General features: G+C 37.8%; 1 protein-coding gene across 1 annotated transcript in view; it reads left to right on the top strand.

Moving 5' to 3' along the window:
* Positions 1 to 14,105, top strand: part of rl (Mitogen-activated protein kinase rl) — a 95,287-nt gene that overhangs the window by 55,482 nt on the left and 25,700 nt on the right. The window lies entirely within an intron of this gene.

Here is a 14,105-nt window from a genome sequence, read left to right as displayed (position 1 = left end):
ATGACTGATGGTGAGCATGGGCAAGGATCCTCCCTCTCTTATATGTCGGAAGCTGCTTTACTGTACACATCCTTAAATATACGTTGGCAAAAAAATTATAATCTGAACGCTCCTTAAAGTTTGTACTGCTTGGGCAAGCTCGGACTAAACATGTATGTCAATATATTGTGGTCAAAAAGTACAGCTGTATTTAAAATATACATGATTTAGAATAATACTGATGTCTCACTTAACTGTATCCATTAATAATGCATTTAATATTCACATATTAATATCGTATTATAGAAAAAAAAAATAGCAAATATGTCTCTTCCATTGTTTACGTTTTTAAGCTCTTCTATAGTATTGTTTACACTTAGCAAATCAGTTGATTAAAGCAAACTACCGAAGGATTTTTTTTCTTGGGGTGCGAATTGTTAGTATACTTGTACTATCATTTTTCTTTTATCATGTGAAAGTATGTAGTTTTCAGTAAAAAATACTTTTCTCATTTTATTTACTGTTGGTTTTATAGGCATATCAAAGTTTAGAGGTGTATCATCCCTGTCTGTTGCGGATGCACGATAATTTTATAGTCCTTACCTTTATGATGCTAGATTACAAAGCTTAGGTAAATTATTGACTTTTTGTAACAACTACTGTAATTGTCCATTATCATACGAAAGTTAAAATACCAGAAAATCAGCTGTTTTTATCTGAATCCATTATTCATAACAAAACTGCTGTCTTTTGTTCAGTAACGATACCTTTATCATTCATTCTCTTGTGGTTTTTCAAGATATTAAACTAGAAGTTTGGATTAGGAGATGGAGAAAAAGAGGTTAGTTTATTAATTTGGTCTCAAAAAAAGGAACTTGTGTACTAGGAGCAAGGAGCCCTGAGCACTACTTTGGCAGGATTTTCAGGTTTTGGTGTCTCTCCCCCCCCCCCCCCTCCATGTTAGCCGCACCTCATTGAAGTTTCAGGAGCTGGTATCTAAGGCTATCTCTCCCCTGGTGTTCCCAATGCCAATGTCTCCTGTGGTGACACCAATAGTAAAGGCTTGGATGAGGTGTGAGTGACCTCAGTGATGGCCTCAGTGATGTCCCCACAAAGCCCAAACGACTGCAAAGGCTTGTGACACTAGTGCTGTTGAAAAAAACTCTGGTACTTGTAGATATTGCGCCTAACGTTGGGCATTGTAGACTCTTGGGCTGAAGGTGCATATTGCCCCAGCACTGGATGTTACCCCTGGCATCACCCGGTCCATGGGACCCCTTACTTTTTCACCCATTTCCCTGTGACTTGGGTTCTGGGGCCTGTAATCCCACTCCCTATGTGCTTTTGACATCGCTTGTCTATGTTGAGGGCCCCTGTGAGTAAACATATCCCCTCCACAGTGTTGTGGTTCCTATTGGAGTAACCCATGTGGTATCTCCTTGGCGGAGCGTTGTCATTGATAGGCTGTCAGGCCTAGACTTCTCTACTTGTAAAGCCAGAGCTGGGGGTTGGAAAAAGGAAGAAACATGTGCGTTTTTCTTTCTCTTCCTTCTCTTTGACTTCCGACTCATTCTGACAGTTCTTTCAAGTTGAAGAAGAGGAAGAAATCCAGTTGTAGTCATAAGGAAAGTTCCTTTTGACACCACCTCCCTTTTGGGTGATAGTGGTGAGGGGTTCCCAGCCATGTGAGGGCCAGAGTGCCTGCCCCATGGTTCATTCTCCTGTGGCTGGCTCTGGTTCCCCAATTACTCCAGTTGCCTGGTAGGGCAGGTGTGTTCGGCCCCGTACACTTTCTGTTCCTCGCCTGACAGAGAAACTCAAACCCCTCCATTACCCTTCTTACCTGGATAGTCGACTCCCAGGAACTCCTCTCTCAATTCATTATACACTTTTTCAGTTGAGCAAATTTAGATTATGGCCTTTAGGCTGTCATTGTTCCATTGTATGCAATGGAAGACCATAAGTTGGGACTGAGAAGCTTTCTACCCTTATCTAGGGGCACTGGGTCATGGCCCCACCTCACTTCAGCAGAGGAAGGATTATTGGCTATTACTGCAATGTTCAGTTCTAGGGATTCTTCCTCTGATGTTGGGTGTCCCGTGTCTTCTTCATCCCCTGATTAGCATGTCTGGTTCTGTCATTGAGACAGAGAAATCCTATTCATAGGGAAGGAAGTAAATTTCCTAAACATCCTGCCGCACCCTCTACCCCAGCTGGGTATAAGTACTCTGATTTGTCTGCCCCTTGGATTAGTGCCGACGGAGGCAGATAATCCGTAGTCGATGTTCCTGTGTGAACATTTCTTGAGTGCAATGGTTGGGTGCGAAGGCGACCTTCGCTGCGCCTTCTGGGGGAACCTGATTCTGTGATCAGTACTACTTTGGTCTCCCTCAAGGCTCATGCCATCTCTGGAGCTGCTTTGGTCATATAGGCTTGTTTGGTCATGGATTCAGTTGACAATCAGATCTGTGGATTTGAGAACTTTCATGCTTCTAGCCAGTCAAACAAGATCTTGCCCTCCTCCACTCTTGAGGCAGTGAAGGTTTTATACGAGTTAACGTCGACAGCACATCTTCAGTTTAACCTGTTGGAGAAACTCGAGGTGAAGGCATAGCCTTCTCGACCTCTTGAATTGAAGGTCAGGGTTTGTCGGCTTCATCAGTTGAGCGGCAGTGACGTACTTTGCTAAGTCAACGGGGTTATCAACCCTGAAGTCTCTACATAAGCGCAAGAGCCTCTTGCTGTATGGTGGGAAGGCTGTGACCTTGGGACTCCAGTCAGCAATTAGTGGTCCAACTGGGTTTTGAAAAGGAGAGATTCCTTGTACTCCTGATTCTGAAAGGTAAGTTGCTCAGGGGTACTGCTGTCACTTTGGAACTTATCAGTGTGGGCAGCAGTATCTCTCCTTCTGAGGAGTTGTATGCAGGCAGTGGTGGGGAATTGGACGGCTTTGCAGGACGCCCTGATCCAGTGTGCAGCTTCCTTCGGGGTCCTTGCTATGCTTTTGGGATTGGGTACAAGTAAGGCCTCTGGGCCCCAATCAGGACTGCCCACAACTTCTTGAAAGGGGCTTATTAGTCCACAGCTCTTTCAAGCTACCCAACCTGATATTCTAGGTAGTAGGGGCAGCGGAAGAAGGGAAGGAGAGGAAAATGCGGGCAGCAAAAGTAGGGTGTTGGTTGCTTGTCGGGCCTTGGGTAACCAATTTCATAGACAGTTCCTTACTACCCTTTCAGGACCTTCAGATTCCTCCCCCCCCCCCCATCTCATTTACTGATATAGAATTTGCATATGATGCTCCAACATACTGAGAACCATTGCCTTGCAGACAGAGAAAGGTGGGATGTTAGAGAAGAATATGCTTGAAGTTGTGTGAGATGAGTCTCTGGGCTTCTATAGTTGACTTCCTGGGGCTGAATGAGTTTGTGCGTCAAACGAAGATCAGAATGGAAACGGTACATTATGCGCTGAGTTCCATCAGAGAGGAAGACTTCATGCTTTTAGGGCATCTAAGGGACGCTTACTTTCAAGTACCCGTGCATCAGTCTTTTCAAAAGTACCTCCGCTTCTCCCTCTTTGATACGGTGTACCAGTTGAAGACTTTGCTTCTGCCTGTGTACTGATCTTCAGGTGTAGCAGGTCGAACCCGCTCACAAGGGATATATCTTTTGATGTATCTAGACAGGTGACTGACCCTGGCCTCCTTAGTGGGGCAGTTGCTAGTTACAACAATATTGCGTTTGACTTCTCTCTTTTGTCATGATATGGGGATTGTGATTAATGGGGAAAAGTTGAATCTCATACCTAGGCAGAGGTTGAAGTACTTGTCGAATAGACTCGGTTGCAACAAAAATCTTAAGTTCAGAAGCTCGCATTAGGATGCTCAGGGAGGAAGTTCAACCATTTCTGTCTCCAAACTTGATGCAGAGAGAGTCTTCTCAGCTCCCTTTCCTCTCTGGAGAGGCTTGTTTCTTACAGGCACTTCTACTAGAGATCTCTAATGATGTGTGAAGGATCACTGGTCAGCCTCCAGTGGTCTCCCAGTGGGACAGGAGGCTCGGAATGATCTTACTTGTAAAGATGTCAGCCAGGCACATTCCGTGCAAGAGGATTGTACTAACAGACAAACTGTCACCAGGGGCATTTTGTAGGGTCGGAGTAGTCCCTTTATTCCTGCACAGCATAGACTTCTGGGCCATGTGGTGTTCTTCAGAGATTGATATGTTCGCCAGGGGGCTAGACAGGAAGCTCATGTTTGCTTCCCCAGTGCAGACCCATGGGCTGTGTTTGAAGGCTCCTTCCAGCACTGTTTGGATCATATGGATGGTTACACCTTTTCAATGTTCAACCTGATCCATCCGCTAATCGACCGAGTCTTGATTACTTTGGAACTCTGGATGACCTGGTGCCTCCCAGATTGTCACATGCAGAGTAGTATCCGGATCTGTTAACTTTAGTTGAGGTCTTAAGAGAACTCCCTATGGCCCTTGCTTCTCGGTCAGCTGCACCTTCAAATATTCCACAAATCCGTGAAGTTGGTTGAACCTTGTGGTTCAAGTTTTCCAACATCTCTAAGGGAAGGCTTTTCGCGAGGCACTGCAGATGTCAGGCTGCTTACGACAGGTCTTTGCGGCTGTTTTTCAGGAAAAGTGTGCCATTTTCAGTGATTGTTGTCGTAGAAGGGATTTTTCTCCAGTCAGAAAATCTGTAGCACAGATTGGGATTTCCTCATCTTTCTTAGTTGCTGCTGTCAATGTAACCATTTAGCCTTGAGAATGTCTTCCAACTAAAGGGTATAGACCTCTTCTCCTCATTGGATTTGTCTATGCTTGTGAGGGGCTTCGACCAGTCTTGCTCACACTGGGACTTAGGGCCCCAGTGTGGGGCGTGATCTTTTGCTGCCTTAGCATCGGAGACGAGAGTAGGCAAGTCTCACATTATCTCTACCATAGTCTCATGGTGAGGAGAGAAAGTAGTTCCCTTAGTTTTGTACCAGGTTGCGTGGTCAAAGGTCAGAACCCGTTGGGGCATGACGCCAGGTTCGAGCCCTTCTCCATCCCCTCTATGTGAAGTGTTAGATGGTAATCCAAAGGAGATGCTTTTGTGTACCGTGAGAGCTCTGCAGTGCTATCTGAAGACCCAATATTTCAGACCTTAGTGTCAACAACTCTTCCTAACCACTGGCAGGACCAAGAAAGAGGTGTCAAGGTACACAATCTTTCCAACTTAGTTAGGAAATCCGTAATGCATATGTCTTAATACTTGGGATGGTCAAGGTACCAACTAGGACAGAAGGTGGCTAAGTCAGGGGTTAGGTCCCACACCTACCTTCAAGAGGAATATTTCGGCTGGTCAGGTGGTGAAGGCTTTAATCTACAAGAGTACTCGCAAGTCCCTTGATACCTTTATGCTTGGTCTTATGGTGGCTGCTTAAAGAGTTGTGTGGCAAACCCAAATCCCATGTGAGACAGTAAACATCTTTTCTATAGTAACTTAGAGATCTAGTCTGGAATGAAGGTAGAATGACTAGCTCTTTTCTTTCATTCTTGCTACTCCTGACTTGATGCCAGTAAACTACACTTCTGAGCTCCATTCTTAAAAATCTAGAGTATTATGTCCCTTATCTTCCCTAGACAAGGGGAGGATGGTGGAATATATACCAACCTGTTGATTATCATATGCTAGGTGTATTATTCCAGACTGCTATCTTCCTGGACAGGCCAGGCCCTATTAGCCTATTCATATTATGAGTAGATAGGTAGGAGGTTGCTGGAGTCATCTTTAATCACATATGGGACTAGTCTGATTAACACGTCTCAAAAAGAAGAACAACCTTCAAGATTTTATTGTAGGGGGAATTCTGACCTATCAATGAGTGAGTCTCCTTATTTTAAAGGATGAAATGTTTGTATACACATAGGAACAAATAAAATTTTGTAGAATAATTTATATTTTTCCTAATTATACAAACTTGAGTCCTTTTAAAGTCAAACATCCCACTTTGACCAACCCTCTCAACCCTGAGCCGAAGGTCCAAAGGGAGCAGCTTCTTACTGGTGGGGGGCACCATCACCTGCTCTCACCACCTATCATTGATTACCTAATAAGCAAATTCAACCACTGATCCAGCTCCACTGAAAAGATATTTCCTATTTTAAAGGACTCCGGTTTGTATTGCAGGGAAAAATACAAATTACTTTGAAAGTGTTATATTTTGGTTACTTCAAATTACTTTTTTCTGAATTGATTTTTTTTTTCTTTTAAAAAACATTTGAAAGGTAATTTTATATACAAATGTTGTATATTGAATATTCTCTTAGCATTGTAATTTTTTTTATATATACAGTATTATTTAATCAATGTATAGAAGTTTATTTTAAAGGTGACTTTCAATAGGAAGTTTTTCATGTTTCCTAAAAGTGAATTGTATGTTATTAAATTTCCTATCTTTTCTTATTTGATGACAAAAAAGTCAATATTGAACCAGATGAAATTTTTCTCCAAAAATTTCATATTTTGAGAAATTGGGCTTAAAAATTTTTTTTAAGATTGGTTGATTAGGCTTTATGTATAAATATGGCTTTTAACTATAATTTTCCTCACCATGGGCGATCATAAGGACTTAATCATTATATTTCACGGTTATTTTCTAACCATTGGTGGTTCCCTTCCTTCACACACAAGCAAGATTGGCATATACAATATATTTTTGTTTGTGCATTTTTCTGGTTAATATTTACACTTTTGGCTTGTTTAGTTATCGCACCTGACACTTTATGCATCTTCTAGTATAATCATAATGTAAAAATTGTATATGTATAAATGAGCTGACAAAGAAATAAGAGGAACATACTTTAGAGAGATGTGCAGCAAATATTATTAACAAATACCATAATGGTATATAAGAAAATTGATACTCTAACCTATTTCTCAGAAAATCTTAGAAAATGGTGGAATTACTGTCTATGGGATACTAAGATGAATAGCTTCCTCTAGGGTTTTTTAAGAAAAAGTAAATAAATTGGTACTCAGGTCAGGAAAGATTGTGTACTGAACCGGATGCGCTTTTGCGTAAATATATAAAAAAGCGCTGTTTAGCAATAAAACAAATTGTTTTCAGTAAGAAAACTATTTGAAACATGAAAGATAGACTTGTTCCTTGCCAAAATATGTACAATAATCTGAATTTCCAAAATTCCAACCTATAGGTCGTGAGTCGCGCTCCTTAACTTGGTTCGCTTAGGTATTTGTCATAAGAATACTTCCATAGAAAATGTATATCAAACTGCAGATTTTCCCTACTTGTAAATGTAAACTTCTTTATTTTTTCTATAGGTTACCTGAAAGGCTTATGGGTATAAATTATACTGTACTGTATTCATATGTGCTGTGTATACATTACTGTATATTGAAATTATTTAATTTCCATAACTCTTAACCTTTGAATCATAAGCCATTGATATAGAAGCACAACGTTATAGATCTTGAAATAAGAATAAATGAATTAATAAATCTCTCTCATCGCCGTCTTCCCCTCCTGGACCATCTACCACGGTATTACTACGCCACGTCATCTGTTAAGCCCTCGGTAGGTTGGCCGAGAAGCGTCTTTGTCCCGTAAATCAAATTCTTTGCGTTGTGCTTAAAATGAACACAACGCACCTATCTCTCTTATTGTACTTTATTGCGCCATTTATAATTGGTGAAAGTTATATTAACATTAGTGGCGAACTTATTATGATTGGTGTGGCAGTGGGGGATCAGTCATTTAAACTAATCTGGATAGTATTAATCTTCTTAAATTTTTTTTCTAGAGAAGTTGTCAATTCAACTATCAATGTGCAGTGATCAATTCTGTTCTTGAAAATATTTTATTAGATTTATCAACTGTTATTGGATGTTATTGAAAGCCGTCTTGGTTAAAAAGCCACCTGTTGAATATAATATTCATCGGCCTTTGAATGTTGTTCTAAGAATTTAAGAAAGTCTTGTCTGAACCTGTACAGAAAATATACATGAAGTTATTGTTTAAAACCCCCTCTTCATTTGGCTTTGGCTACATCCAAGCCTATAGGATTAGGCTTTGGTAAAGCTGTTTTCCCTCTTGCAAAATTTTAGAGTTAGATTATTTTATAGCAAAGGGATATCCTCACCTTTGTAAGGCTCCATATTTATTAGTCATGGAGTAAACATTTGGAAGATAAATTTACAAGTCTTATTAGATCAGGGAAGTTTTACTTGGGTAAGTCTCATAATATTCAAGGATGGGTTCCCAATTTTTGATGCAGACTATAGTTCTTGATCAATCTTTGTCCCAGTAATTGATTTTTCATTTCAGCTTATCTAAATATTGGAACAACTACAAATATTTCAAAAGTATAAAATGGAATGTGTTAATCTTAGGTTTTCTTTTATGAGAAAAACATATAAAGTTTCACAGATTTTAGCAGTTTATTGAAGTTTTTTCAACATTGTTTGTTGGCTGAGGTTCACTTAACAGGCAGACAGCTGATTTTCCTTTCAATTACTGTAAAGTTTAATTTGGGTTGTAAAGGGTGTTAGTCTTCATACCCTTGTTTTTTTTCTACAACCGAAAATTAATTTTGTACCATGTGTTAGTATGTGATTAAATTTCTTCTCTCCAAGATGGTCGACTTACCCAGCATGATGTTATTTTACGGCAGATTTGATATTTTCTTTATACTTAACTCCCACTCCCAGACTGCCAGCACTTTGTTGTTGTTGTTGGTTGGGGATTGTCGAGAGAGTAACTTCAGTACTTTGAACTCTGATTTGGTCCTGAGCAGTTTCTCTAAATTGAATTAGTTAGGCCCTTTCAACTCTCCCCCAGCTTCATTTTCCATTCTTTTTTTATCAGGATGGACCCTCTATCGACAACATAGGGCAAATTTTAACATGGGTTAGAATACTTAAGAGCTCAATTTTGAATACTGGTAGATTGTATTTTAGAAGTCGCTGTATTGTAGCTCATAAAGTACAGTACATGATGCTATTTATTTTAGTAGTTTAGTACAACTGACCTAAGTACGAGTACATTGACTAAAAATAGCGAGATATCTAAACCGGATAAACCAGAAATAGTATTTTTCCTGAACAAAATTAATTTACAATGTTTAACAATTTAAGATTATACTATGATACTAGATAAATCATTAACAGGAACAGTGGGTACACCCACTACAATATAATCTACAGAGCTATGTAAATAAGCTTTAGGTTTTTTTTATTTTAACCTGTGGAATTTGGTGTTTCAGTACATTGATAGTATTTATTTAGGCTTCATTTACACTTCTCCCTTTGCATTAGGATATTACCCAAGCATTTTGAATTCTGGGACCAGTTTAAATTACCATAGGATACTACAAGAAATGTCAAGGCAGTCTGAAAGCAGTGTGGTGTTGATATATCTTGCTCTAGAAGTTTTAAGTAAAATCTTCAAAAGCATATGCTACTGCTTTAGATTTGGCATCCTTGGTTTCATTAGCTAAAATTTTGAGAAAAGCACAAAAATAGGGCAATTTTAGTAAGGTGGTGGTTTTTATTACTATATATATAATTTCTTCTTTAAATAACCATGGTAATATGATCATAAGTTACTTGTCAAGACATACTTGTACTTGTACATATATTGTATTTGAATGTTGTTAAGTACAAGGTAAATTTTCAGTGCTTGTACTGGAAGTTCACTTTGGTACATGTACTTAAACCTAACTGATGTCCAGAGTATCTTACTCTTCAAAGTGCTTTATGTTCACTTGCGCAGCTAGCACTTCACTGGATGCCACCTTGAAAGAAGAAGGAAAATATTTGTTAACGTTCAAGAATGAGATTGCAATCAACAAGCAGTGGCTAAACCAGTAAGACTGGTACCATGGAGAAACATAATTTTGTCATTCCTTGGCAGGGTTACAAGAACTTCTACTTAGCTGCTGAAATGGCTGGAACATAGACAGTTGATATAGACTGCACCATAATACAGCTGTTCCAGAAATATGTCGACTCCAGTGTTGTTGAAGTTGCCTTCATATTTAGGGAAGGTTTGCATGGCTGGAATTCTTTTGCTAGCAGTGCCATCACTCATTAAGAACCCCTCTCTGATAATTGGAGCTATGTCTTATGTATTGAGCCCAAGGCATAGTCACTCCAGTGATTTTAGCATTGCTGGTGTTCGTTGAAGATGCTGTGATGATTGTAGTAACAGCTAACCCACATAAGTTATTGAATCTGGGACCATGGTTGCTTAAGTGATTATTAAGTCTATTACATTGAATCCTCCCCATGCAGTTTTTTTATTGAAAATATTCCTTTAACTGAATATGCTCATTTAAAATTCCAGGTGTCTTTCTTGATTTCAAATTCATTTTTCTTAAAATGTATCCAATCTTCCCTTCACCAGTTGTTCATAAAAAGGATATACACTACTCTATTTAGAAAATCTTAAGATTTTAGGGGATGTGTATCTTCAGGAATTTTTTTTTATTTGTGTTCTATTTCAGTGACATTTCCTAAAATTCCTAGTGGCTTTTACTTTTAAAGAAAGAGCTCCTTGGCAATATAACTGAATTATTGACTTTTGCTCTATCTAATCTCCATCTGATGCTATAATCAGGATATTACCTCTGGCTCCAATCAGCACTAATCTAATCCCACATTCCTTCCATATCTTGCATTTCTATGGTGTTTAATTTTTGATGTACCATATTGGGCTTGATTCAGGATTATTTTTGATGTCAGAAGTTTAAAGCCTAATTGTAGAGACCTGGCTTATAGGCTTTATCAGTGAAGTTTAAGCTTCCTCCTGTCGTCGTATGGTTAACAAGACCCATGTTGGATCACACATTTTACATAGCTGAGATGGAGTACAAGGTTATTAAGGTGTAAAATAGGTAGGATAACACTGTAATAGGTTAGTGAAAGTAGCTGTGTGGAGGAATATTAAGAGACAAGCTTTTGTCGGTTTCTCAATCTCCCAGTTGTTCTTGGGTAACAAGGTACTGCTATGCTAACAGTGTTAGACTACATCAGTTAGAAAGAGAAACAAAGATTCTTGTAAAATTCTAAGATGATGTTAAAATATGAAAAAAACCCTCAAATGAATGTGATGCATAAAATCATTTGAAATCCTAAAAAAATATTGGTGTTGAAAATATTGTCGTATGTTAATGATTGCTTACCTTCCCGTAAAGTCAATCATGCAATATATACTGTACTGTATAAGCAGAAGATGTTAAAAGTTAATACTATAAGATACAAGTATTACTTGAATAAAAAATTACAATAGCACATACTGTGATTCCTAGACTCGGGTGTTAACATTCAAAAACCCCTATACGATAGGTGAAAAGTCACAAAGAAGAATCAGTACAGTATTGTACTGTACAGTATATTTTTTTCATTATTTGTTTAATGTATATATATTTTTTTCATTTTTGTATATTTAAGTCTCCTTACTCATATAAACCCTTTCTACACCCATGATTACATTTTAAACTCAAACTCACTTTCACTGTAGTGACATCTTTATAGATTAAAGGATAGATTAAATTCAGAACAACTTGCTTATTAGGATACTAAAACATAATGGATGCAGGATTATTTGTGCAGAACTGAACAATTTAGATGATGAGGTGAATGTACTGCACAGCAAAGAAGAGCATTACAGCCCTTTTAAAGGCACCAATTCATCAGGGGATGCAGCATCTTTTTTGTCTAGCATATTATTATTACCTCTGCCAACGAAGTTGGGAGGAGGTCGTGTTTTCGCCCGTTTGTCCATTTGTTTGTGAACATCTTCCTGGCCACAATTTTACTCATCGAGTAGTGTAGGTTTCAAGGATTAATTGTTATGTTGAGACATGGAAGTGATTCAATTTTGAAAGTACTAGGTCAAAAGTCAAGCAAAATTTTGGTCGACCAAATTAACCGTAATCTCAACCTCAAGACATGGTTGTCACACAGGCTTCAAATATGCCTAGGGTCTATATTGATTTTGGGAAAGCCAAGCTGGTTTCAAGAAGTAAGCAGCCGTTACGAAGGTCTGCACTCTGAGTGCGTTTCTAGTTACTGTATTATTATTACTAGCTAAACTACTGCGCTACTTGGAAAAGCAAGATGCTATAAGCCCAAAGGGTCCAACAGGGAAAAATAGCCCAGTGAGAAAAAAAATTTAATGAACTATAAGGAAAGTAACGCATAATTGAAATAAAATATTTTAAGAATAGTAACAACATTAACCCTTTCGCTACGAGGCCGTGGATTCGCGACTGTAGCTCTATACGAGATTTGTCATCATCGGATATACTCGCTCATTTATCCTATAATAAGATACATTTCCATGTTTGTTTGTTTTACTGCACATTACAGAATAATTTTTTCCAATGTTTGCTTTATTCTTCAATGTATTTCACTCTAAACAAGTAAAAAGTTTTTCAATTCATTGGTAAGTGGTTATAGAATAATTTTGAAAAAATTTTTTATGTAATTATCTCTTAAATACAGTAATGGTAAAGGACTGTGATTTTGCGTAAATTTTTTTTTATATTCATTAAAGTGATTGTTATCCACAATAAATAGCCATCAAAAGATACAAAAATACTTGTTAGTGATAATGAACTTTACTTTGTACAGAAATGTAATAAAATATCCTTTTATTTCCTTTGACACAAAGAGATATTCTATAATTTATGATTTTGAGGTATGGTAAAGCACTACCATTTATGTGTAAAAGTACATTATATATTTATTCCAGTGACTTTGTTATTCCGTAATAATTCCACGCTAAATAGCCGTCGAACGCTATAAAATTACTTGACAGTAATAATGGAATTTACATCATAAAGAACTGTAATGGACATATTCATTTGTTTCCTTAGACACAAAACGTATTCTATAATGTATAATTTTTAAGGTATAAATACAATAAACAAACGCGAATCATCGAAAAACTGTTTACAAAAGATATATAAAATATATGAGAGAGAGAGACAGACAGACAGATAATATAGATTTACAGTAGTTCATTAGACATAAGGTTTGTTCGTTCGTTTGTAATTCCACCCCTCGTATGACTGTGACTGAACTGGATCATTCCTGTTTTAGGTACTGTATTTCATGATCTAGCGGAAAATACTGTAGACTGTACATGTAAGAACATGATGAATACTGCATAGAAACGGTAGAATGGAAATAATCACTATAGGCTAACCTTTACTTGTGAAAACAATGATCAATGCTAATATGAAATATATAAAACATGAAGATGATGATATACTGTAGAAATGATTGTTGAAAAAAAGGAATAAAATAAGAAAAAAAGATGAATCTCGTCTTCTGTCAACTATTTCTTTTACTGGTAATGGAAAGTTTTCGTCTCGTGGGTAGGACTTAGTCGAGGGCAGGGATATTTTCTATGGGATTATGAACACTGTGGCAACATAGAAAAACAATAAACTAGACCTTACATTATCATGAATAAGGACTGGAATTGCAAATATTTTTGGGCTGGTGATGAGGTTGCATGTGAATACACTAAAGTAGACCTTATATAATCATGAATGAGGACTAGAATCGCAAGTATTTTGGTTGGTGGTAGGATGACAGACTTGTAATGGGGGTGTTTAGTAATACTCAAGGTAGGGAATGTCGCTATTGGCCAGAGACAGTGGTGTGATTATTTCATACTAACATAAAAAGACTAAAATAGATCTTACATATTCAGAAAATGAAGGTTAGAATCCCAAAAACTTTGTTGGCTGGCTGAAGACAGGAGGGGGAGGTGCTGATATTATTGAGAGGAGATTCTTTAAGTGAAATTTCTCCAAGTGTGAACTCGTGTGATATACTTTACAACCATATGTTATACTCTTTCATAGCTTATGAGAATTATGATAATAAAGATCATAATAAGGATAATAGTAATGAAGACGTTATCCCAACGTCACCGTGTGTACTTACAGGCATGTTTTGACGTGTATTGACGTCAACGGAGGGAAGGAGTTAAAATAATTTCTCATATATAGACTATGAAATATTTAAAAAAACCAAGAAAGAAATAAGATAGAATAGTGTGCTAGAATATGTGCCCGAGTGTACCTTCAGGCAAGAGA

This window comes from Palaemon carinicauda, chromosome 22, assembly GCF_036898095.1.
Source record: "Palaemon carinicauda isolate YSFRI2023 chromosome 22, ASM3689809v2, whole genome shotgun sequence".
Lineage (NCBI taxonomy): Eukaryota > Metazoa > Arthropoda > Malacostraca > Decapoda > Palaemonidae > Palaemon > Palaemon carinicauda.
This window is presented reverse-complemented; position numbering and strand designations above follow the sequence as displayed.